The sequence below is a fragment of the Pungitius pungitius genome, unplaced genomic scaffold, assembly GCF_949316345.1.
Source record: "Pungitius pungitius unplaced genomic scaffold, fPunPun2.1 scaffold_29, whole genome shotgun sequence".
NCBI lineage: Eukaryota > Metazoa > Chordata > Actinopteri > Perciformes > Gasterosteidae > Pungitius > Pungitius pungitius.
The window spans coordinates 120,858-139,124 of NW_026909812.1; the positions used below are offsets into that span (position 1 = coordinate 120,858).

Here is an 18,267-nt window from a genome sequence, read left to right on the forward strand (position 1 = left end):
TCCTAATCCTTTATAATGCGTCAAAAAATTATGTCACGCCTGCCGTTGGCATCTTTTTGTGGGTTAAATAAGGGTATGCAAAGAAGGCTGTGACATCCTATGGCAAAAATTGGATGGACTAGAGAAGACCCGCCCAGGAGTCCCAGCCAATCGGTGGATGGCCATTGCAGTCCCCGCCACCTCAAATGGCCTGACGATGGTATGGACGTAAGCCACCTTTCATCTTCTTCCTATTGCATCTCTTCTACAATGTGATCAACTTTTTACAATTGTGTAGGTGTACAAGCTACGGCGCTGGGCGGCTTTCAGAGAGAGAAGTGAAAAAGCTTACGGCACCTGGGATTCCCAGGCGGTCTTCCATCCAGGTACTAACCAGGCCCTGCTCTGCTTAGCTTCCGAGATCAGACGAGATCGGGCGGAACCAGAGAGGTATGGCCGTAAGCTGCTTTTCATCTTTTTCCTAATCCTTTAAAACGTGTCAAAGATAATCAGAAGTTTCTTTTTCTAAAATTGAAGCAGTTCTTAGCATTGGCAAGAGAGGTTCCTAAAACCTGAAGGGAACTTTACTTTTCTTCACTGGTAAATCTAACATGTTTGGTTAGCACCTGTATTTCAACGGCTAAATTACAAACAAAAGTATGCCAATTGTTAAATGTTGATCAACACTAATTTAGCAACCATGAAACGGAATCATGTTTGATAATATTGTCTAAATGCCTTTCATATCCAACGTTAAAACAACAATAAACATGCATCTCTTCTACCATGTGAAATTTTTTTTACAATTGTGTAGGTGTACAATTTACGGCGCTGGGCGGCTTTCGGAGAGAGAAGTGAAAAAGCTTACGGCACCTGGGATTCCCAGGCGGTCTTCCATCCAGGTACTAACCAGGCCCTGCTCTGCTTAGCTTCCGAGATCAGACGAGATCGGGCGGAACCAGAGAGGTATGGACGTAAGCTGCTTTTCATCTTTTTCCTAATCCTTTAAAACGTGTCAAAGATAATCAGAAGTTTCTTTTTCTAAAATTGAAGCAGTTCTTAGCATTGGCAAGAGAGGTTCCTAAAGCCTGAAGGTAACTTTACTTTTCTTCACTGGCAATTCTAACATGTTGGGTTAGCACCTGTATTTCAACGGCTAAATTACAAACAACAGTATGCCAATCGTAAATGTTGACCAACACTAATTTAGCAATCATGAAACGGAATCATTTCGGATAATATTGTCTAATTTCCTTTCATATCCAACGTTAAAACAGGTGTACAATCTGCGGCGCTCGGCGGCTTTCGGAGAGAGAAGTGAAAAATCTTACGGCACCTGGGATTCCCAGGCGGTCTTCCATCCAGGTACTAACCAGGCCCTGCTCTGCTTAGCTTCCGAGATCAGACGAGATCGGGCGGAACCAGAGAGGTATGGCCGTAAGCTGCTTTTTATCTTTTTCCTAATCCTTTATAATGCGTCAATGAATTATGACACGCCAGCCGTTGGCATCTTTGTGTGGGTTAAATAAGGGTATGCAAAGAAGGCTGTGACATCCCATGCCGAAAATTGGATGGACTAGAGAAGACCCGCCCAGGAGTCCCAGCCAATCGGTGAATGGCCATTGCAGTCCCCGCCACCTCAAATGGCCTGACGATGGTACGGACGTAAGCCACCTTTCATCTTCTTCCTATTGCATCTCTTCTACAATGTGAATTTTTTTTTACAATTGTGTAGGTGTACAATCTACGGCGCTGGGCGGCTTTCAGAGAGAGAAGTGAAAAAGCTTACGGCACCTGGGATTCCCAGGCGGTCTTCCATCCAGGTACTAACCAGGCCCTGCTCTGCTTAGCTTCCGAGATCAGACGAGATCGGGCGGAACCAGAGAGGTATGGACGTAAGCTGCTTTTCATCTTTTTCCTAATCCTTTAAAACGTGTCAAAGATAATCAGAAGTTTCTTTTTCTAAAATTGAAGCAGTTCTTAGCATTGGCAAGAGAGGTTCCTAAAGCCTGAAGGTAACTTTACTTTTCTTCACTGGCAATTCTAACATGTTGGGTTAGCACCTGTATTTCAACGGCTAAATTACAAACAACAGTATGCCAATCGTAAATGTTGACCAACACTAATTTAGCAATCATGAAACGGAATGATTTTGGATAATATTGTCTAATTTCCTTTCATATCCAACGTTAAAACAGGTGTACAATCTGCGGCGCTCGGCGGCTTTCGGAGAGAGAAGTGAAAAAGCTTACGGCACCTGGGATTCCCAGGCGGTCTTCCATCCAGGTACTAACCAGGCCCTGCTCTGCTTAGCTTCCGAGATCAGACGAGATCGGGCGGAACCAGAGAGGTATGGACGTAAGCTGCTTTTCATCTTTTTCCTAATCCTTTAAAACGTGTCAAAGATAATCAGAAGTTTCTTTTTCTAAAATTGAAGCAGTTGTTAGCATTGGCAAGAGAGGTTCCTAAAGCCTGAAGGTAACTTTACTTTTCTTCACTGGCAATTCTAACATGTTGGGTTAGCACCTGTATTTCAACGGCTAAATTACAAACAACAGTATGCCAATCGTAAATGTTGACCAACACTAATTTAGCAATCATGAAACGGAATCATTTTGGATAATATTGTCTAATTTCCTTTCATATCCAACGTTAAAACAGGTGTACAATCTGCGGCGCTCGGCGGCTTTCGGAGAGAGAAGTGAAAAAGCTTACGGCACCTGGGATTCCCAGGCGGTCTTCCATCCAGGTACTAACCAGGCCCTGCTCTGCTTAGCTTCCGAGATCAGACGAGATCGGGCGGAACCAGAGAGGTATGGCCGTAAGCTGCTTTTTATCTTTTTCCTAATCCTTTATAATGCGTCAATGAATTATGACACGCCAGCCGTTGGCATCTTTGTGTGGGTTAAATAAGGGTATGCAAAGAAGGCTGTGACATCCCATGCCGAAAATTGGATGGACTAGAGAAGACCCGCCCAGGGGTCCCAGCCAATCGGTGAATGGCCATTGCAGTCCCCGCCACCTCAAATGGCCTGACGATGGTACGGACGTAAGCCACCTTTCATCTTCTTCCTATTGCATCTCTTCTACCATGTGAAATTTTTTTTACAATTGTGTAGGTGTACAATTTACGGCGCTGGGCGGCTTTCGGAGAGAGAAGTGAAAAAGCTTACGGCACCTGGGATTCCCAGGCGGTCTTCCATCCAGGTACTAACCAGGCCCTGCTCTGCTTAGCTTCCGAGATCAGACGAGATCGGGCGGAACCAGAGAGGTATGGACGTAAGCTGCTTTTCATCTTTTTCCTAATCCTTTAAAACGTGTCAAAGATAATCAGAAGTTTCTTTTTCTAAAATTGAAGCAGTTCTTAGCATTGGCAAGAGAGGTTCCTAAAGCCTGAAGGTAACTTTACTTTTCTTCACTGGCAATTCTAACATGTTGGGTTAGCACCTGTATTTCAACGGCTAAATTACAAACAACAGTATGCCAATCGTAAATGTTGACCAACACTAATTTAGCAATCATGAAACGGAATCATTTCGGATAATATTGTCTAATTTCCTTTCATATCCAACGTTAAAACAGGTGTACAATCTGCGGCGCTCGGCGGCTTTCGGAGAGAGAAGTGAAAAATCTTACGGCACCTGGGATTCCCAGGCGGTCTTCCATCCAGGTACTAACCAGGCCCTGCTCTGCTTAGCTTCCGAGATCAGACGAGATCGGGCGGAACCAGAGAGGTATGGCCGTAAGCTGCTTTTTATCTTTTTCCTAATCCTTTATAATGCGTCAATGAATTATGACACGCCAGCCGTTGGCATCTTTGTGTGGGTTAAATAAGGGTATGCAAAGAAGGCTGTGACATCCCATGCCGAAAATTGGATGGACTAGAGAAGACCCGCCCAGGAGTCCCAGCCAATCGGTGAATGGCCATTGCAGTCCCCGCCACCTCAAATGGCCTGACGATGGTACGGACGTAAGCCACCTTTCATCTTCTTCCTATTGCATCTCTTCTACCATGTGAAATTTTTTTTACAATTGTGTAGGTGTACAATTTACGGCGCTGGGCGGCTTTCGGAGAGAGAAGTGAAAAAGCTTACGGCACCTGGGATTCCCAGGCGGTCTTCCATCCAGGTACTAACCAGGCCCTGCTCTGCTTAGCTTCCGAGATCAGACGAGATCGGGCGGAACCAGAGAGGTATGGACGTAAGCTGCTTTTCATCTTTTTCCTAATCCTTTAAAACGTGTCAAAGATAATCAGAAGTTTCTTTTTCTAAAATTGAAGCAGTTCTTAGCATTGGCAAGAGAGGTTCCTAAAGCCTGAAGGTAACTTTACTTTTCTTCACTGGCAATTCTAACATGTTGGGTTAGCACCTGTATTTCAACGGCTAAATTACAAACAACAGTATGCCAATCGTAAATGTTGACCAACACTAATTTAGCAATCATGAAACGGAATGATTTTGGATAATATTGTCTAATTTCCTTTCATATCCAACGTTAAAACAGGTGTACAATCTGCGGCGCTCGGCGGCTTTCGGAGAGAGAAGTGAAAAAGCTTACGGCACCTGGGATTCCCAGGCGGTCTTCCATCCAGGTACTAACCAGGCCCTGCTCTGCTTAGCTTCCGAGATCAGACGAGATCGGGCGGAACCAGAGAGGTATGGCCGTAAGCTGCTTTTTATCTTTTTCCTAATCCTTTATAATGCGTCAATGAATTATGACACGCCAGCCGTTGGCATCTTTGTGTGGGTTAAATAAGGGTATGCAAAGAAGGCTGTGACATCCCATGCCGAAAATTGGATGGACTAGAGAAGACCCGCCCAGGAGTCCCAGCCAATCGGTGAATGGCCATTGCAGTCCCCGCCACCTCAAATGGCCTGACGATGGTATGGACGTAAGCCACCTTTCATCTTCTTCCTATTGCATCTCTTCTACAATGTGAATTTTTTTTTACAATTGTGTAGGTGTACAATCTACGGCGCTGGGCGGCTTTCAGAGAGAGAAGTGAAAAAGCTTACGGCACCTGGGATTCCCAGGCGGTCTTCCATCCAGGTACTAACCAGGCCCTGCTCTGCTTAGCTTCCGAGATCAGACGAGATCGGGCGGAACCAGAGAGGTATGGACGTAAGCTGCTTTTCATCTTTTTCCTAATCCTTTAAAACGTGTCAAAGATAATCAGAAGTTTCTTTTTCTAAAATTGAAGCAGTTCTTAGCATTGGCAAGAGAGGTTCCTAAAGCCTGAAGGTAACTTTACTTTTCTTCACTGGCAATTCTAACATGTTGGGTTAGCACCTGTATTTCAACGGCTAAATTACAAACAACAGTATGCCAATCGTAAATGTTGACCAACACTAATTTAGCAATCATGAAACGGAATGATTTTGGATAATATTGTCTAATTTCCTTTCATATCCAACGTTAAAACAGGTGTACAATCTGCGGCGCTCGGCGGCTTTCGGAGAGAGAAGTGAAAAAGCTTACGGCACCTGGGATTCCCAGGCGGTCTTCCATCCAGGTACTAACCAGGCCCTGCTCTGCTTAGCTTCCGAGATCAGACGAGATCGGGCGGAACCAGAGAGGTATGGACGTAAGCTGCTTTTCATCTTTTTCCTAATCCTTTAAAACGTGTCAAAGATAATCAGAAGTTTCTTTTTCTAAAATTGAAGCAGTTGTTAGCATTGGCAAGAGAGGTTCCTAAAGCCTGAAGGTAACTTTACTTTTCTTCACTGGCAATTCTAACATGTTGGGTTAGCACCTGTATTTCAACGGCTAAATTACAAACAACAGTATGCCAATCGTAAATGTTGACCAACACTAATTTAGCAATCATGAAACGGAATCATTTTGGATAATATTGTCTAATTTCCTTTCATATCCAACGTTAAAACAGGTGTACAATCTGCGGCGCTCGGCGGCTTTCGGAGAGAGAAGTGAAAAAGCTTACGGCACCTGGGATTCCCAGGCGGTCTTCCATCCAGGTACTAACCAGGCCCTGCTCTGCTTAGCTTCCGAGATCAGACGAGATCGGGCGGAACCAGAGAGGTATGGCCGTAAGCTGCTTTTTATCTTTTTCCTAATCCTTTATAATGCGTCAATGAATTATGACACGCCAGCCGTTGGCATCTTTGTGTGGGTTAAATAAGGGTATGCAAAGAAGGCTGTGACATCCCATGCCGAAAATTGGATGGACTAGAGAAGACCCGCCCAGGAGTCCCAGCCAATCGGTGAATGGCCATTGCAGTCCCCGCCACCTCAAATGGCCTGACGATGGTACGGACGTAAGCCACCTTTCATCTTCTTCCTATTGCATCTCTTCTACAATGTGAAATTTTTTTTACAATTGTGTAGGTGTACAATCTACGGCGCTGGGCGGCTTTCAGAGAGAGAAGTGAAAAAGCTTACGGCACCTGGGATTCCCAGGCGGTCTTCCATCCAGGTACTAACCAGGCCCTGCTCTGCTTAGCTTCCGAGATCAGACGAGATCGGGCGGAACCAGAGAGGTATGGACGTAAGCTGCTTTTCATCTTTTTCCTAATCCTTTAAAACGTGTCAAAGATAATCAGAAGTTTCTTTTTCTAAAATTGAAGCAGTTGTTAGCATTGGCAAGAGAGGTTCCTAAAGCCTGAAGGTAACTTTACTTTTCTTCACTGGCAATTCTAACATGTTGGGTTAGCACCTGTATTTCAACGGCTAAATTACAAACAACAGTATGCCAATCGTAAATGTTGACCAACACTAATTTAGCAATCATGAAACGGAATCATTTTGGATAATATTGTCTAATTTCCTTTCATATCCAACGTTAAAACAGGTGTACAATCTGCGGCGCTCGGCGGCTTTCGGAGAGAGAAGTGAAAAAGCTTACGGCACCTGGGATTCCCAGGCGGTCTTCCATCCAGGTACTAACCAGGCCCTGCTCTGCTTAGCTTCCGAGATCAGACGAGATCGGGCGGAACCAGAGAGGTATGGACGTAAGCTGCTTTTCATCTTTTTCCTAATCCTTTAAAACGTGTCAAAGATAATCAGAAGTTTCTTTTTCTAAAATTGAAGCAGTTCTTAGCATTGGCAAGAGAGGTTCCTAAAGCCTGAAGGTAACTTTACTTTTCTTCACTGGCAATTCTAACATGTTGGGTTAGCACCTGTATTTCAACGGCTAAATTACAAACAACAGTATGCCAATCGTAAATGTTGACCAACACTAATTTAGCAATCATGAAACGGAATCATTTCGGATAATATTGTCTAATTTCCTTTCATATCCAACGTTAAAACAGGTGTACAATCTGCGGCGCTCGGCGGCTTTCGGAGAGAGAAGTGAAAAATCTTACGGCACCTGGGATTCCCAGGCGGTCTTCCATCCAGGTACTAACCAGGCCCTGCTCTGCTTAGCTTCCGAGATCAGACGAGATCGGGCGGAACCAGAGAGGTATGGCCGTAAGCTGCTTTTTATCTTTTTCCTAATCCTTTATAATGCGTCAATGAATTATGACACGCCAGCCGTTGGCATCTTTGTGTGGGTTAAATAAGGGTATGCAAAGAAGGCTGTGACATCCCATGCCGAAAATTGGATGGACTAGAGAAGACCCGCCCAGGAGTCCCAGCCAATCGGTGAATGGCCATTGCAGTCCCCGCCACCTCAAATGGCCTGACGATGGTACGGACGTAAGCCACCTTTCATCTTCTTCCTATTGCATCTCTTCTACCATGTGAAATTTTTTTTACAATTGTGTAGGTGTACAATTTACGGCGCTGGGCGGCTTTCGGAGAGAGAAGTGAAAAAGCTTACGGCACCTGGGATTCCCAGGCGGTCTTCCATCCAGGTACTAACCAGGCCCTGCTCTGCTTAGCTTCCGAGATCAGACGAGATCGGGCGGAACCAGAGAGGTATGGACGTAAGCTGCTTTTCATCTTTTTCCTAATCCTTTAAAACGTGTCAAAGATAATCAGAAGTTTCTTTTTCTAAAATTGAAGCAGTTCTTAGCATTGGCAAGAGAGGTTCCTAAAGCCTGAAGGTAACTTTACTTTTCTTCACTGGCAATTCTAACATGTTGGGTTAGCACCTGTATTTCAACGGCTAAATTACAAACAACAGTATGCCAATCGTAAATGTTGACCAACACTAATTTAGCAATCATGAAACGGAATGATTTTGGATAATATTGTCTAATTTCCTTTCATATCCAACGTTAAAACAGGTGTACAATCTGCGGCGCTCGGCGGCTTTCGGAGAGAGAAGTGAAAAAGCTTACGGCACCTGGGATTCCCAGGCGGTCTTCCATCCAGGTACTAACCAGGCCCTGCTCTGCTTAGCTTCCGAGATCAGACGAGATCGGGCGGAACCAGAGAGGTATGGCCGTAAGCTGCTTTTTATCTTTTTCCTAATCCTTTATAATGCGTCAATGAATTATGACACGCCAGCCGTTGGCATCTTTGTGTGGGTTAAATAAGGGTATGCAAAGAAGGCTGTGACATCCCATGCCGAAAATTGGATGGACTAGAGAAGACCCGCCCAGGAGTCCCAGCCAATCGGTGAATGGCCATTGCAGTCCCCGCCACCTCAAATGGCCTGACGATGGTATGGACGTAAGCCACCTTTCATCTTCTTCCTATTGCATCTCTTCTACAATGTGAATTTTTTTTTACAATTGTGTAGGTGTACAATCTACGGCGCTGGGCGGCTTTCAGAGAGAGAAGTGAAAAAGCTTACGGCACCTGGGATTCCCAGGCGGTCTTCCATCCAGGTACTAACCAGGCCCTGCTCTGCTTAGCTTCCGAGATCAGACGAGATCGGGCGGAACCAGAGAGGTATGGACGTAAGCTGCTTTTCATCTTTTTCCTAATCCTTTAAAACGTGTCAAAGATAATCAGAAGTTTCTTTTTCTAAAATTGAAGCAGTTCTTAGCATTGGCAAGAGAGGTTCCTAAAGCCTGAAGGTAACTTTACTTTTCTTCACTGGCAATTCTAACATGTTGGGTTAGCACCTGTATTTCAACGGCTAAATTACAAACAACAGTATGCCAATCGTAAATGTTGACCAACACTAATTTAGCAATCATGAAACGGAATGATTTTGGATAATATTGTCTAATTTCCTTTCATATCCAACGTTAAAACAGGTGTACAATCTGCGGCGCTCGGCGGCTTTCGGAGAGAGAAGTGAAAAAGCTTACGGCACCTGGGATTCCCAGGCGGTCTTCCATCCAGGTACTAACCAGGCCCTGCTCTGCTTAGCTTCCGAGATCAGACGAGATCGGGCGGAACCAGAGAGGTATGGACGTAAGCTGCTTTTCATCTTTTTCCTAATCCTTTAAAACGTGTCAAAGATAATCAGAAGTTTCTTTTTCTAAAATTGAAGCAGTTGTTAGCATTGGCAAGAGAGGTTCCTAAAGCCTGAAGGTAACTTTACTTTTCTTCACTGGCAATTCTAACATGTTGGGTTAGCACCTGTATTTCAACGGCTAAATTACAAACAACAGTATGCCAATCGTAAATGTTGACCAACACTAATTTAGCAATCATGAAACGGAATCATTTTGGATAATATTGTCTAATTTCCTTTCATATCCAACGTTAAAACAGGTGTACAATCTGCGGCGCTCGGCGGCTTTCGGAGAGAGAAGTGAAAAAGCTTACGGCACCTGGGATTCCCAGGCGGTCTTCCATCCAGGTACTAACCAGGCCCTGCTCTGCTTAGCTTCCGAGATCAGACGAGATCGGGCGGAACCAGAGAGGTATGGCCGTAAGCTGCTTTTTATCTTTTTCCTAATCCTTTATAATGCGTCAATGAATTATGACACGCCAGCCGTTGGCATCTTTGTGTGGGTTAAATAAGGGTATGCAAAGAAGGCTGTGACATCCCATGCCGAAAATTGGATGGACTAGAGAAGACCCGCCCAGGAGTCCCAGCCAATCGGTGAATGGCCATTGCAGTCCCCGCCACCTCAAATGGCCTGACGATGGTACGGACGTAAGCCACCTTTCATCTTCTTCCTATTGCATCTCTTCTACAATGTGAAATTTTTTTTACAATTGTGTAGGTGTACAATCTACGGCGCTGGGCGGCTTTCAGAGAGAGAAGTGAAAAAGCTTACGGCACCTGGGATTCCCAGGCGGTCTTCCATCCAGGTACTAACCAGGCCCTGCTCTGCTTAGCTTCCGAGATCAGACGAGATCGGGCGGAACCAGAGAGGTATGGACGTAAGCTGCTTTTCATCTTTTTCCTAATCCTTTAAAACGTGTCAAAGATAATCAGAAGTTTCTTTTTCTAAAATTGAAGCAGTTGTTAGCATTGGCAAGAGAGGTTCCTAAAGCCTGAAGGTAACTTTACTTTTCTTCACTGGCAATTCTAACATGTTGGGTTAGCACCTGTATTTCAACGGCTAAATTACAAACAACAGTATGCCAATCGTAAATGTTGACCAACACTAATTTAGCAATCATGAAACGGAATCATTTTGGATAATATTGTCTAATTTCCTTTCATATCCAACGTTAAAACAGGTGTACAATCTGCGGCGCTCGGCGGCTTTCGGAGAGAGAAGTGAAAAAGCTTACGGCACCTGGGATTCCCAGGCGGTCTTCCATCCAGGTACTAACCAGGCCCTGCTCTGCTTAGCTTCCGAGATCAGACGAGATCGGGCGGAACCAGAGAGGTATGGCCGTAAGCTGCTTTTTATCTTTTTCCTAATCCTTTATAATGCGTCAATGAATTATGACACGCCAGCCGTTGGCATCTTTGTGTGGGTTAAATAAGGGTATGCAAAGAAGGCTGTGACATCCCATGCCGAAAATTGGATGGACTAGAGAAGACCCGCCCAGGAGTCCCAGCCAATCGGTGAATGGCCATTGCAGTCCCCGCCACCTCAAATGGCCTGACGATGGTATGGACGTAAGCCACCTTTCATCTTCTTCCTATTGCATCTCTTCTACAATGTGAATTTTTTTTTACAATTGTGTAGGTGTACAATCTACGGCGCTGGGCGGCTTTCAGAGAGAGAAGTGAAAAAGCTTACGGCACCTGGGATTCCCAGGCGGTCTTCCATCCAGGTACTAACCAGGCCCTGCTCTGCTTAGCTTCCGAGATCAGACGAGTTTGGGCGGAACCAGAGAGGTATGGACGTAAGCTGCTTTTCATCTTTTTCCTAATCCTTTAAAACGTGTCAAAGATAATCAGAAGTTTCTTTTTCTAAAATTGAAGCAGTTCTTAGCATTGGCAAGAGAGGTTCCTAAAGCCTGAAGGTAACTTTACTTTTCTTCACTGGCAATTCTAACATGTTGGGTTAGCACCTGTATTTCAACGGCTAAATTACAAACAACAGTATGCCAATCGTAAATGTTGACCAACACTAATTTAGCAATCATGAAACGGAATCATTTTGGATAATATTGTCTAATTTCCTTTCATATCCAACGTTAAAACAGGTGTACAATCTGCGGCGCTCGGCGGCTTTCGGAGAGAGAAGTGAAAAAGCTTACGGCACCTGGGATTCCCAGGCGGTCTTCCATCCAGGTACTAACCAGGCCCTGCTCTGCTTAGCTTCTGAGATCAGACGAGATCGGGCGGAACCAGAGAGGTATGGACGTAAGCTGCTTTTCATCTTTTTCCTAATCCTTTAAAACGTGTCAAAGATAATCAGAAGTTTCTTTTTCTAAAATTGAAGCAGTTGTTAGCATTGGCAAGAGAGGTTCCTAAAGCCTGAAGGTAACTTTACTTTTCTTCACTGGCAATTCTAACATGTTGGGTTAGCACCTGTATTTCAACGGCTAAATTACAAACAACAGTATGCCAATCGTAAATGTTGACCAACACTAATTTAGCAATCATGAAACGGAATCATTTTGGATAATATTGTCTAATTTCCTTTCATATCCAACGTTAAAACAGGTGTACAATCTGCGGCGCTCGGCGGCTTTCGGAGAGAGAAGTGAAAAAGCTTACGGCACCTGGGATTCCCAGGCGGTCTTCCATCCAGGTACTAACCAGGCCCTGCTCTGCTTAGCTTCCGAGATCAGACGAGATCGGGCGGAACCAGAGAGGTATGGCCGTAAGCTGCTTTTTATCTTTTTCCTAATCCTTTATAATGCGTCAATGAATTATGACACGCCAGCCGTTGGCATCTTTGTGTGGGTTAAATAAGGGTATGCAAAGAAGGCTGTGACATCCCATGCCGAAAATTGGATGGACTAGAGAAGACCCGCCCAGGAGTCCCAGCCAATCGGTGAATGGCCATTGCAGTCCCCGCCACCTCAAATGGCCTGACGATGGTACGGACGTAAGCCACCTTTCATCTTCTTCCTATTGCATCTCTTCTACAATGTGAATTTTTTTTTACAATTGTGTAGGTGTACAATCTACGGCGCTGGGCGGCTTTCAGAGAGAGAAGTGAAAAAGCTTACGGCACCTGGGATTCCCAGGCGGTCTTCCATCCAGGTACTAACCAGGCCCTGCTCTGCTTAGCTTCCGAGATCAGACGAGATCGGGCGGAACCAGAGAGGTATGGACGTAAGCTGCTTTTCATCTTTTTCCTAATCCTTTAAAACGTGTCAAAGATAATCAGAAGTTTCTTTTTCTAAAATTGAAGCAGTTGTTAGCATTGGCAAGAGAGGTTCCTAAAGCCTGAAGGTAACTTTACTTTTCTTCACTGGCAATTCTAACATGTTGGGTTAGCACCTGTATTTCAACGGCTAAATTACAAACAACAGTATGCCAATCGTAAATGTTGACCAACACTAATTTAGCAATCATGAAACGGAATCATTTTGGATAATATTGTCTAATTTCCTTTCATATCCAACGTTAAAACAGGTGTACAATCTGCGGCGCTCGGCGGCTTTCGGAGAGAGAAGTGAAAAAGCTTACGGCACCTGGGATTCCCAGGCGGTCTTCCATCCAGGTACTAACCAGGCCCTGCTCTGCTTAGCTTCCGAGATCAGACGAGATCGGGCGGAACCAGAGAGGTATGGCCGTAAGCTGCTTTTTATCTTTTTCCTAATCCTTTATAATGCGTCAATGAATTATGACACGCCAGCCGTTGGCATCTTTGTGTGGGTTAAATAAGGGTATGCAAAGAAGGCTGTGACATCCCATGCCGAAAATTGGATGGACTAGAGAAGACCCGCCCAGGGGTCCCAGCCAATCGGTGAATGGCCATTGCAGTCCCCGCCACCTCAAATGGCCTGACGATGGTACGGACGTAAGCCACCTTTCATCTTCTTCCTATTGCATCTCTTCTACCATGTGAAATTTTTTTTACAATTGTGTAGGTGTACAATTTACGGCGCTGGGCGGCTTTCGGAGAGAGAAGTGAAAAAGCTTACGGCACCTGGGATTCCCAGGCGGTCTTCCATCCAGGTACTAACCAGGCCCTGCTCTGCTTAGCTTCCGAGATCAGACGAGATCGGGCGGAACCAGAGAGGTATGGACGTAAGCTGTTTTTCATCTTTTTCCTAATCCTTTAAAACGTGTCAAAGATAATCAGAAGTTTCTTTTTCTAAAATTGAAGCAGTTCTTAGCATTGGCAAGAGAGGTTCCTAAAGCCTGAAGGTAACTTTACTTTTCTTCACTGGCAATTCTAACATGTTGGGTTAGCACCTGTATTTCAACGGCTAAATTACAAACAACAGTATGCCAATCGTAAATGTTGACCAACACTAATTTAGCAATCATGAAACGGAATCATTTTGGATAATATTGTCTAATTTCCTTTCATATCCAACGTTAAAACAGGTGTACAATCTGCGGCGCTCGGCGGCTTTCGGAGAGAGAAGTGAAAAAGCTTACGGCACCTGGGATTCCCAGGCGGTCTTTCATCCAGGTACTAACCAGGCCCTGCTCTGCTTAGCTTCCGAGATCAGACGAGATCGGGCGGAACCAGAGAGGTATGGCCGTAAGCTGCTTTTTATCTTTTTCCTAATCCTTTATAATGCGTCAATGAATTATGACACGCCAGCCGTTGGCATCTTTGTGTGGGTTAAATAAGGGTATGCAAAGAAGGCTGTGACATCCCATGCCGAAAATTGGATGGACTAGAGAAGACCCGCCCAGGAGTCCCAGCCAATCGGTGAATGGCCATTGCAGTCCCCGCCACCTCAAATGGCCTGACGATGGTATGGACGTAAGCCACCTTTCATCTTCTTCCTATTGCATCTCTTCTACAATGTGAATTTTTTTTTACAATTGTGTAGGTGTACAATCTACGGCGCTGGGCGGCTTTCAGAGAGAGAAGTGAAAAAGCTTACGGCACCTGGGATTCCCAGGCGGTCTTCCATCCAGGTACTAACCAGGCCCTGCTCTGCTTAGCTTCCGAGATCAGACGAGATCGGGCGGAACCAGAGAGGTATGGACGTAAGCTGCTTTTCATCTTTTTCCTAATCCTTTAAAACGTGTCAAAGATAATCAGAAGTTTCTTTTTCTAAAATTGAAGCAGTTGTTAGCATTGGCAAGAGAGGTTCCTAAAGCCTGAAGGTAACTTTACTTTTCTTCACTGGCAATTCTAACATGTTGGGTTAGCACCTGTATTTCAACGGCTAAATTACAAACAACAGTATGCCAATCGTAAATGTTGACCAACACTAATTTAGCAATCATGAAACGGAATCATTTTGGATAATATTGTCTAATTTCCTTTCATATCCAACGTTAAAACAGGTGTACAATCTGCGGCGCTCGGCGGCTTTCGGAGAGAGAAGTGAAAAAGCTTACGGCACCTGGGATTCCCAGGCGGTCTTCCATCCAGGTACTAACCAGGCCCTGCTCTGCTTAGCTTCCGAGATCAGACGAGATCGGGCGGAACCAGAGAGGTATGGCCGTAAGCTGCTTTTTATCTTTTTCCTAATCCTTTATAATGCGTCAATGAATTATGACACGCCAGCCGTTGGCATCTTTGTGTGGGTTAAATAAGGGTATGCAAAGAAGGCTGTGACATCCCATGCCGAAAATTGGATGGACTAGAGAAGACCCGCCCAGGAGTCCCAGCCAATCGGTGAATGGCCATTGCAGTCCCCGCCACCTCAAATGGCCTGACGATGGTATGGACGTAAGCCACCTTTCATCTTCTTCCTATTGCATCTCTTCTACAATGTGAATTTTTTTTTACAATTGTGTAGGTGTACAATCTACGGCGCTGGGCGGCTTTCAGAGAGAGAAGTGAAAAAGCTTACGGCACCTGGGATTCCCAGGCGGTCTTCCATCCAGGTACTAACCAGGCCCTGCTCTGCTTAGCTTCCGAGATCAGACGAGATCGGGCGGAACCAGAGAGGTATGGACGTAAGCTGCTTTTCATCTTTTTCCTAATCCTTTAAAACGTGTCAAAGATAATCAGAAGTTTCTTTTTCTAAAATTGAAGCAGTTGTTAGCATTGGCAAGAGAGGTTCCTAAAGCCTGAAGGTAACTTTACTTTTCTTCACTGGCAATTCTAACATGTTGGGTTAGCACCTGTATTTCAACGGCTAAATTACAAACAACAGTATGCCAATCGTAAATGTTGACCAACACTAATTTAGCAATCATGAAACGGAATCATTTTGGATAATATTGTCTAATTTCCTTTCATATCCAACGTTAAAACAGGTGTACAATCTGCGGCGCTCGGCGGCTTTCGGAGAGAGAAGTGAAAAAGCTTACGGCACCTGGGATTCCCAGGCGGTCTTCCATCCAGGTACTAACCAGGCCCTGCTCTGCTTAGCTTCCGAGATCAGACGAGATCGGGCGGAACCAGAGAGGTATGGCCGTAAGCTGCTTTTTATCTTTTTCCTAATCCTTTATAATGCGTCAATGAATTATGACACGCCAGCCGTTGGCATCTTTGTGTGGGTTAAATAAGGGTATGCAAAGAAGGCTGTGACATCCCATGCCGAAAATTGGATGGACTAGAGAAGACCCGCCCAGGAGTCCCAGCCAATCGGTGAATGGCCATTGCAGTCCCCGCCACCTCAAATGGCCTGACGATGGTACGGACGTAAGCCACCTTTCATCTTCTTCCTATTGCATCTCTTCTACAATGTGAAATTTTTTTTACAATTGTGTAGGTGTACAATCTACGGCGCTGGGCGGCTTTCAGAGAGAGAAGTGAAAAAGCTTACGGCACCTGGGATTCCCAGGCGGTCTTCCATCCAGGTACTAACCAGGCCCTGCTCTGCTTAGCTTCCGAGATCAGACGAGATCGGGCGGAACCAGAGAGGTATGGACGTAAGCTGCTTTTCATCTTTTTCCTAATCCTTTAAAACGTGTCAAAGATAATCAGAACTTTCTTTTTCTAAAATTGAAGCAGTTCTTAGCATTGGCAAGAGAGGTTCCTAAAGCCTGAAGGTAACTTTACTTTTCTTCACTGGCAATTCTAACATGTTGGGTTAGCACCTGTATTTCAACGGCTAAATTACAAACAACAGTATGCCAATCGTAAATGTTGACCAACACTAATTTAGCAATCATGAAACGGAATGATTTTGGATAATATTGTCTAATTTCCTTTCATATCCAACGTTAAAACAGGTGTACAATCTGCGGCGCTCGGCGGCTTTCGGAGAGAGAAGTGAAAAAGCTTACGGCACCTGGGATTCCCAGGCGGTCTTTCATCCAGGTACTAACCAGGCCCTGCTCTGCTTAGCTTCCGAGATCAGACGAGATCGGGCGGAACCAGAGAGGTATGGCCGTAAGCTGCTTTTTATCTTTTTCCTAATCCTTTATAATGCGTCAATGAATTATGACACGCCAGCCGTTGGCATCTTTGTGTGGGTTAAATAAGGGTATGCAAAGAAGGCTGTGACATCCCATGCCGAAAATTGGATGGACTAGAGAAGACCCGCCCAGGGGTCCCAGCCAATCGGTGAATGGCCATTGCAGTCCCCGCCACCTCAAATGGCCTGACGATGGTACGGACGTAAGCCACCTTTCATCTTCTTCCTATTGCATCTCTTCTACCATGTGAAATTTTTTTTACAATTGTGTAGGTGTACAATTTACGGCGCTGGGCGGCTTTCGGAGAGAGAAGTGAAAAAGCTTACGGCACCTGGGATTCCCAGGCGGTCTTCCATCCAGGTACTAACCAGGCCCTGCTCTGCTTAGCTTCCGAGATCAGACGAGATCGGGCGGAACCAGAGAGGTATGGACGTAAGCTGTTTTTCATCTTTTTCCTAATCCTTTAAAACGTGTCAAAGATAATCAGAAGTTTCTTTTTCTAAAATTGAAGCAGTTCTTAGCATTGGCAAGAGAGGTTCCTAAAGCCTGAAGGTAACTTTACTTTTCTTCACTGGCAATTCTAACATGTTGGGTTAGCACCTGTATTTCAACGGCTAAATTACAAACAACAGTATGCCAATCGTAAATGTTGACCAACACTAATTTAGCAATCATGAAACGGAATCATTTTGGATAATATTGTCTAATTTCCTTTCATATCCAACGTTAAAACAGGTGTACAATCTGCGGCGCTCGGCGGCTTTCGGAGAGAGAAGTGAAAAAGCTTACGGCACCTGGGATTCCCAGGCGGTCTTCCATCCAGGTACTAACCAGGCCCTGCTCTGCTTAGCTTCCGAGATCAGACGAGATCGGGCGGAACCAGAGAGGTATGGCCGTAAGCTGCTTTTTATCTTTTTCCTAATCCTTTATAATGCGTCAATGAATTATGACACGCCAGCCGTTGGCATCTTTGTGTGGGTTAAATAAGGGTATGCAAAGAAGGCTGTGACATCCCATGCCGAAAATTGGATGGACTAGAGAAGACCCGCCCAGGAGTCCCAGCCAATCGGTGAATGGCCATTGCAGTCCCCGCCACCTCAAATGGCCTGACGATGGTATGGACGTAAGCCACCTTTCATCTTCTTCCTATTGCATCTCTTCTACAATGTGAATTTTTTTTTACAATTGTGTAGGTGTACAATCTACGGCGCTGGGCGGCTTTCAGAGAGAGAAGTGAAAAAGCTTACGGCACCTGGGATTCCCAGGCGGTCTTCCATCCAGGTACTAACCAGGCCCTGCTCTGCTTAGCTTCCGAGATCAGACGAGATCGGGCGGAACCAGAGAGGTATGGACGTAAGCTGCTTTTCATCTTTTTCCTAATCCTTTAAAACGTGTCAAAGATAATCAGAAGTTTCTTTTTCTAAAATTGAAGCAGTTGTTAGCATTGGCAAGAGAGGTTCCTAAAGCCTGAAGGTAACTTTACTTTTCTTCACTGGCAATTCTAACATGTTGGGTTAGCACCTGTATTTCAACGGCTAAATTACAAACAACAGTATGCCAATCGTAAATGTTGACCAACACTAATTTAGCAATCATGAAACGGAATCATTTTGGAT

At 44.9% G+C, this 18,267-nt stretch overlaps 38 non-coding genes and 1 pseudogene across 38 annotated transcripts; all 39 read right to left on the minus strand.

The window, feature by feature from the left end:
• Positions 1–324: 324 nt before the first annotated feature.
• LOC134111608 (5S ribosomal RNA) lies at positions 325–443 on the minus strand. Its single transcript, XR_009944952.1, has one exon. It is a non-coding gene; the product is annotated as a 5S ribosomal RNA (ribosomal RNA).
• A 397-nt stretch (positions 444–840) lies between these two features.
• LOC134111221 (5S ribosomal RNA) lies at positions 841–959 on the minus strand. The gene has a single exon (XR_009944603.1). It is a non-coding gene; the product is annotated as a 5S ribosomal RNA (ribosomal RNA).
• Positions 960–1,303: 344 nt separating this feature from the next.
• Positions 1,304–1,422, minus strand: LOC134111197 (5S ribosomal RNA). Its single transcript, XR_009944579.1, has one exon. It is a non-coding gene; the product is annotated as a 5S ribosomal RNA (ribosomal RNA).
• A 339-nt stretch (positions 1,423–1,761) lies between these two features.
• LOC134111222 (5S ribosomal RNA) lies at positions 1,762–1,880 on the minus strand. The gene has a single exon (XR_009944604.1). It is a non-coding gene; the product is annotated as a 5S ribosomal RNA (ribosomal RNA).
• Positions 1,881–2,224: 344 nt separating this feature from the next.
• On the minus strand, positions 2,225–2,343 carry LOC134111223 (5S ribosomal RNA). Its single transcript, XR_009944605.1, has one exon. It is a non-coding gene; the product is annotated as a 5S ribosomal RNA (ribosomal RNA).
• Positions 2,344–2,687: 344 nt separating this feature from the next.
• Positions 2,688–2,806, minus strand: LOC134111610 (5S ribosomal RNA). The gene has a single exon (XR_009944954.1). It is a non-coding gene; the product is annotated as a 5S ribosomal RNA (ribosomal RNA).
• A 339-nt stretch (positions 2,807–3,145) lies between these two features.
• On the minus strand, positions 3,146–3,264 carry LOC134111224 (5S ribosomal RNA). Its single transcript, XR_009944606.1, has one exon. It is a non-coding gene; the product is annotated as a 5S ribosomal RNA (ribosomal RNA).
• A 344-nt stretch (positions 3,265–3,608) lies between these two features.
• On the minus strand, positions 3,609–3,727 carry LOC134111199 (5S ribosomal RNA). Its single transcript, XR_009944581.1, has one exon. It is a non-coding gene; the product is annotated as a 5S ribosomal RNA (ribosomal RNA).
• Positions 3,728–4,066: 339 nt separating this feature from the next.
• LOC134111225 (5S ribosomal RNA) lies at positions 4,067–4,185 on the minus strand. The gene has a single exon (XR_009944607.1). It is a non-coding gene; the product is annotated as a 5S ribosomal RNA (ribosomal RNA).
• A 344-nt stretch (positions 4,186–4,529) lies between these two features.
• LOC134111611 (5S ribosomal RNA) lies at positions 4,530–4,648 on the minus strand. The gene has a single exon (XR_009944955.1). It is a non-coding gene; the product is annotated as a 5S ribosomal RNA (ribosomal RNA).
• Positions 4,649–4,987: 339 nt separating this feature from the next.
• Positions 4,988–5,106, minus strand: LOC134111226 (5S ribosomal RNA). The gene has a single exon (XR_009944608.1). It is a non-coding gene; the product is annotated as a 5S ribosomal RNA (ribosomal RNA).
• Positions 5,107–5,450: 344 nt separating this feature from the next.
• Positions 5,451–5,569, minus strand: LOC134111227 (5S ribosomal RNA). Its single transcript, XR_009944610.1, has one exon. It is a non-coding gene; the product is annotated as a 5S ribosomal RNA (ribosomal RNA).
• Positions 5,570–5,913: 344 nt separating this feature from the next.
• On the minus strand, positions 5,914–6,032 carry LOC134111612 (5S ribosomal RNA). Its single transcript, XR_009944956.1, has one exon. It is a non-coding gene; the product is annotated as a 5S ribosomal RNA (ribosomal RNA).
• A 339-nt stretch (positions 6,033–6,371) lies between these two features.
• Positions 6,372–6,490, minus strand: LOC134111228 (5S ribosomal RNA). Its single transcript, XR_009944611.1, has one exon. It is a non-coding gene; the product is annotated as a 5S ribosomal RNA (ribosomal RNA).
• Positions 6,491–6,834: 344 nt separating this feature from the next.
• On the minus strand, positions 6,835–6,953 carry LOC134111229 (5S ribosomal RNA). Its single transcript, XR_009944612.1, has one exon. It is a non-coding gene; the product is annotated as a 5S ribosomal RNA (ribosomal RNA).
• A 344-nt stretch (positions 6,954–7,297) lies between these two features.
• LOC134111200 (5S ribosomal RNA) lies at positions 7,298–7,416 on the minus strand. The gene has a single exon (XR_009944582.1). It is a non-coding gene; the product is annotated as a 5S ribosomal RNA (ribosomal RNA).
• A 339-nt stretch (positions 7,417–7,755) lies between these two features.
• Positions 7,756–7,874, minus strand: LOC134111231 (5S ribosomal RNA). The gene has a single exon (XR_009944614.1). It is a non-coding gene; the product is annotated as a 5S ribosomal RNA (ribosomal RNA).
• A 344-nt stretch (positions 7,875–8,218) lies between these two features.
• On the minus strand, positions 8,219–8,337 carry LOC134111613 (5S ribosomal RNA). Its single transcript, XR_009944957.1, has one exon. It is a non-coding gene; the product is annotated as a 5S ribosomal RNA (ribosomal RNA).
• Positions 8,338–8,676: 339 nt separating this feature from the next.
• Positions 8,677–8,795, minus strand: LOC134111232 (5S ribosomal RNA). Its single transcript, XR_009944615.1, has one exon. It is a non-coding gene; the product is annotated as a 5S ribosomal RNA (ribosomal RNA).
• Positions 8,796–9,139: 344 nt separating this feature from the next.
• On the minus strand, positions 9,140–9,258 carry LOC134111233 (5S ribosomal RNA). Its single transcript, XR_009944616.1, has one exon. It is a non-coding gene; the product is annotated as a 5S ribosomal RNA (ribosomal RNA).
• Positions 9,259–9,602: 344 nt separating this feature from the next.
• On the minus strand, positions 9,603–9,721 carry LOC134111614 (5S ribosomal RNA). Its single transcript, XR_009944958.1, has one exon. It is a non-coding gene; the product is annotated as a 5S ribosomal RNA (ribosomal RNA).
• A 339-nt stretch (positions 9,722–10,060) lies between these two features.
• On the minus strand, positions 10,061–10,179 carry LOC134111234 (5S ribosomal RNA). The gene has a single exon (XR_009944617.1). It is a non-coding gene; the product is annotated as a 5S ribosomal RNA (ribosomal RNA).
• A 344-nt stretch (positions 10,180–10,523) lies between these two features.
• Positions 10,524–10,642, minus strand: LOC134111615 (5S ribosomal RNA). Its single transcript, XR_009944959.1, has one exon. It is a non-coding gene; the product is annotated as a 5S ribosomal RNA (ribosomal RNA).
• A 339-nt stretch (positions 10,643–10,981) lies between these two features.
• LOC134111453 (5S ribosomal RNA) lies at positions 10,982–11,100 on the minus strand (annotated as a pseudogene).
• Positions 11,101–11,444: 344 nt separating this feature from the next.
• Positions 11,445–11,563, minus strand: LOC134111434 (5S ribosomal RNA). Its single transcript, XR_009944817.1, has one exon. It is a non-coding gene; the product is annotated as a 5S ribosomal RNA (ribosomal RNA).
• A 344-nt stretch (positions 11,564–11,907) lies between these two features.
• On the minus strand, positions 11,908–12,026 carry LOC134111616 (5S ribosomal RNA). The gene has a single exon (XR_009944960.1). It is a non-coding gene; the product is annotated as a 5S ribosomal RNA (ribosomal RNA).
• Positions 12,027–12,365: 339 nt separating this feature from the next.
• LOC134111235 (5S ribosomal RNA) lies at positions 12,366–12,484 on the minus strand. Its single transcript, XR_009944618.1, has one exon. It is a non-coding gene; the product is annotated as a 5S ribosomal RNA (ribosomal RNA).
• A 344-nt stretch (positions 12,485–12,828) lies between these two features.
• On the minus strand, positions 12,829–12,947 carry LOC134111617 (5S ribosomal RNA). The gene has a single exon (XR_009944961.1). It is a non-coding gene; the product is annotated as a 5S ribosomal RNA (ribosomal RNA).
• Positions 12,948–13,286: 339 nt separating this feature from the next.
• On the minus strand, positions 13,287–13,405 carry LOC134111236 (5S ribosomal RNA). Its single transcript, XR_009944619.1, has one exon. It is a non-coding gene; the product is annotated as a 5S ribosomal RNA (ribosomal RNA).
• A 344-nt stretch (positions 13,406–13,749) lies between these two features.
• On the minus strand, positions 13,750–13,868 carry LOC134111394 (5S ribosomal RNA). Its single transcript, XR_009944777.1, has one exon. It is a non-coding gene; the product is annotated as a 5S ribosomal RNA (ribosomal RNA).
• A 339-nt stretch (positions 13,869–14,207) lies between these two features.
• LOC134111237 (5S ribosomal RNA) lies at positions 14,208–14,326 on the minus strand. The gene has a single exon (XR_009944620.1). It is a non-coding gene; the product is annotated as a 5S ribosomal RNA (ribosomal RNA).
• Positions 14,327–14,670: 344 nt separating this feature from the next.
• LOC134111618 (5S ribosomal RNA) lies at positions 14,671–14,789 on the minus strand. Its single transcript, XR_009944962.1, has one exon. It is a non-coding gene; the product is annotated as a 5S ribosomal RNA (ribosomal RNA).
• A 339-nt stretch (positions 14,790–15,128) lies between these two features.
• Positions 15,129–15,247, minus strand: LOC134111238 (5S ribosomal RNA). The gene has a single exon (XR_009944621.1). It is a non-coding gene; the product is annotated as a 5S ribosomal RNA (ribosomal RNA).
• A 344-nt stretch (positions 15,248–15,591) lies between these two features.
• On the minus strand, positions 15,592–15,710 carry LOC134111619 (5S ribosomal RNA). The gene has a single exon (XR_009944963.1). It is a non-coding gene; the product is annotated as a 5S ribosomal RNA (ribosomal RNA).
• Positions 15,711–16,049: 339 nt separating this feature from the next.
• Positions 16,050–16,168, minus strand: LOC134111239 (5S ribosomal RNA). The gene has a single exon (XR_009944622.1). It is a non-coding gene; the product is annotated as a 5S ribosomal RNA (ribosomal RNA).
• Positions 16,169–16,512: 344 nt separating this feature from the next.
• LOC134111395 (5S ribosomal RNA) lies at positions 16,513–16,631 on the minus strand. Its single transcript, XR_009944778.1, has one exon. It is a non-coding gene; the product is annotated as a 5S ribosomal RNA (ribosomal RNA).
• A 339-nt stretch (positions 16,632–16,970) lies between these two features.
• On the minus strand, positions 16,971–17,089 carry LOC134111240 (5S ribosomal RNA). Its single transcript, XR_009944623.1, has one exon. It is a non-coding gene; the product is annotated as a 5S ribosomal RNA (ribosomal RNA).
• Positions 17,090–17,433: 344 nt separating this feature from the next.
• LOC134111621 (5S ribosomal RNA) lies at positions 17,434–17,552 on the minus strand. The gene has a single exon (XR_009944965.1). It is a non-coding gene; the product is annotated as a 5S ribosomal RNA (ribosomal RNA).
• Positions 17,553–17,891: 339 nt separating this feature from the next.
• LOC134111242 (5S ribosomal RNA) lies at positions 17,892–18,010 on the minus strand. Its single transcript, XR_009944625.1, has one exon. It is a non-coding gene; the product is annotated as a 5S ribosomal RNA (ribosomal RNA).
• Between the last annotated feature and the right edge of the window lie 257 nt (positions 18,011–18,267).